The following is a 3,654-nucleotide window of genomic DNA, read 5'->3' as shown; positions in this document are numbered from 1 at the left end:
TTTTTTTTTTTGAGACAGGATCTTACTCTGTCACCCAGGCTGGAGTGCAGTGGCGCAATCACGACTCACTGCAGCCTTGACCTTCTGGCCTCCACTTCCTGGGCTCAACTAGTCTGCTTGCCTCAGTCTCCTGAGTAAATGGGACTACAGGCATGCACCACCATGCCTGGCTAATTTTTGTATTTTTTTTTAGAGATGGGATTTTGCCAGGTTGCCCAGGCTGGTCCCCAACTCCTGGGCTCAAGCGATCCTCCTGCCTCAGCCTCCCAAAGTGCTGGGTTTACAGGTGTGAGCCACCGCACTTGGCCTAATTTCTTTTTTCTATACCCATTCTGGGTCAAGCATGAAATTTTTAAAAATTAAATATAATAGACACAGAGTAAAATTCATCCTTTTCAGATCTGTGGGTGTTGAAAAAAATGTATAGCCATGCAACCACCACTGTAATCAAGTGATAGACTGTTCCATCTTGCAAAACAAAATTCCATCATGCATCTTTGGAGTCAGCTTCTTCTCCCCACCCAGAATCCCTGGCAACTGGTTATCTTTCTTCTGTGCATATAGATTTGCCTTACCAGAAGGGCATATAAATGGAAGTCATATAAATGGAATCATAAAGCATATAGCCTTTGTGACTGGCTTCCTTCACATACCTATGTTCAAGATCCATCCATGGCCAGATACAGTGGCTCACGTCTATATTCCCAGCATTTTGGGAGGCTGAGGCATTACATTTAGGCTTATGGTCTATTTTGAGTTCATTTTTATATAAAGTGTGAAGTATAAGTCATGGTTTATTTTTTGCATATGGATATCCAAACATTCCAGCATCCTTTGTTGAAAAGACTATTCTTTGTCCACTGAATTGCCTTTATACCTTTGTAAAAAAAAAAAAAGATTGACCATATATATGAAGTTCTATTCTATTCCACTGATCTATTTGTCTATCTTTGTGCCGATATCATTGTGTCTTTATTACTGTAGCTTTACAATAGTTTTTGAAATCAAGTAGTGATACTTTCCAACTTTGTTCTTCTTTTGCAAAGTGGTTTTGGCTCTCCTAGTCATTTTGCTTTTCCATAAACTGTACATTTTAGAATCATCTTGCCAATTTCTGTAGCTTACAAGGCCTAAATCCTTGTTCCATTAATTATTTGTGTGCCCTTGAGCAAGTTATTTAACTCTTTTGTGTTCCTGTTTCTTCACTTACAAATTGAAATGATGATAATGATGATGACTATTCATTTAGTTGTTTTAAAGTTAAGTGACATAGTCCAAATAAATTGTGTCCATAGAACAATGCCTGGCACATCGCAAGAACTCATTAAAGGTTAGCTATTTTCCCCCTCACCACCATCCTTCTAATTGCTTCAGAAACCTTTTATTTCCTGGGGACAGTGGGGAACTAATTAACAGTTTGGAGAGGAAGAGTAACCTTTTTAGCATGTTAACTGTAGTCATGGTGACAACAGTGGACTGGAGTGGAGTGAGATTGGTGGCAGGAAACAGATTAGGAAGTGATTGCAATACCCCAGTGGCAACTAATGAAGTCAGTGTTTGTGAAGATGTAAAGGAAATACTTAAGTCATATCTCAGATATTTTGAACAGGGCTTGCTAACTGATTGTAGGAGTTGAAAACAAGACAAGAGTTGGTTTTTTTCCTATTTCTAATTCTTCCCAAGGTGAAGCACTTCCTCAGGTGAAGCTTACAGTCCATTAGAACCTCACTCAGCAGACCCGCAAAACATTAGAAAGAGGAAAATCACAAGGAAATGAACAGGTCCAAAATGTATTCACATCCACGAGACATCGTGAAAACAACATTCAGGATCAAGATGCAGAGACAAAGCAAGATTAGCATTGTTATGAACTCAATGTTTACATCCCTCCCAGATTCATATGTTGAAATCCTAACCCCCAATGTGATGGTATTAGGAGGTGGTGTCTTTGGGAGGTGGATTAGGACATGAGGGCAGAGCCCTTATAAATGGGATCAGTGCCCTGATTAAAAAAAAAAAAAAAAAGGCCCTAGAGAGCTGCCTTGCCACTTCTACCATGTGAAGACACTGCAAGAAGGCACCATCTATAAAGGATGAAGTGGGCCCTCACCAGACGCTGAATCTGTTTGCACCTGGATCTTAGACTTTTCAGCCTCCAGAACAGAGAGAAATAAATCTGTTGTCTATAAGCCAGTCAGTCTATGGTAGTTTGTTTTAGTAGGCTGAATGGACTAAGACAAGCATCATCATTCAAAGACTCACTTACATTCATTGTACGCTACCTGCAGAGGTAGAAAAGTAGACCCATGCTACCACTCAGAAAGGCTCCCAAAGACAAGGGCTAACACCCAAAAATCTTTTTCACTATCCACAATACTCTAGTGCCTAAATCAGCCCATAGATTGCATGGTTTTACAAGAATTACCAAATGTGGCTTGGAGAATTAAAATTATAATTGGTGTTCAGGCCGGGCGTGGTGGCTCACACCTGTAATCCCAGCACTTTGGGAGGCCAAGGTGGGCAGATCACCTGAGGTCAGGAGTTCGAGACCAGCCTGGCCAACATGGTGAAACCCCATCTCTACTAAAAATACAAAAATCAGCCAAGTATGGTGACAGGCACCTGTAATCCCAGCTATTCGGGAGGCTTAGGTGGGGGGGTTGCTTGAACCCGGGAGTTGGAGGTTGCAGTGAGCTGAGATCATGCCACTGCACTCCAGCCTGGGTGACAGAGCAAGACTCCATGTCAAAAAAATTATACTTGGTGTTCAGAAAAATAAAATTCTATTTGTATGTATTTGTGTCTGTATGTTTAATTATATATATATAAATACTAAAATTTTATATGGAAATATCTCAACAGTATAGATAAATATATAGGGTTACTATGAAAATATAAATATATAAGGGAAACTAGCAGGTTTAGTATATGTATAGCTTTAATATGTGTATAATATATTCATATATTAAAATTATATGTATATCAAATTTCACTATTTTACCTTACCCAAAGAAGTTCCTGTAGACAAAGTACCTCCTGTTTAGTCATTCTACATTTTGAAAAGAGTAAAAACTTAGAATATTTTTAAAAGAAAAAAATTGTGTCATCAGATCCATTTTAATAAGGCTGACTAATGTTACTAAGTATATAACACTGTCTAATACCAAATTACAGTCAAAATGCATTGCTAAGAAAAGATGATAGCCCCAACTATAATTTTAGTTTTGTCAGATATGAAAGCTGGATATGACTCCTGGCCTACATTTTTCTGGAAAGATTGTTCATTATCCATTCTTCTGGCTCAGACAGTCATTGCCTTGTGCCATCACCATTTTTATAACAATCTGGCCTTTACAAAGCCGACATACAAAAGTATCATCTCTTGTAAGAACCTCTCATAGCTGGTGTGAAACTTAAACTCTAAGTGTAACGCAAACATTAGCTTCCTCTACTCTCTTCAAAGGTGACTCTTTTCTATTATATTTGCAGAAAAAGAGGTTCGTCATCTGCCTGCTCCTGAGTCATCCACTTGGCATCACCCTTTCTGCTTTGTGAGCTCCTGTTCTGGGCCACCACCTGCAGATATGTCTTCCTCTATGTGACGATGCTGTCATGGAGCAGTGAAGGGCAGCCCAGGGTGGGCCGTGTTCCCAG

The sequence above is a fragment of the Rhinopithecus bieti genome, unplaced genomic scaffold (assembly GCF_001698545.2).
Source record: "Rhinopithecus bieti isolate Rb0 unplaced genomic scaffold, ASM169854v2 scaffold_79622, whole genome shotgun sequence".
Taxonomy (NCBI): Eukaryota; Metazoa; Chordata; class Mammalia; order Primates; family Cercopithecidae; genus Rhinopithecus; species Rhinopithecus bieti.
The sequence above is the reverse complement of the archived record's forward strand: the minus strand, read 5'-3'. Positions refer to the sequence as shown.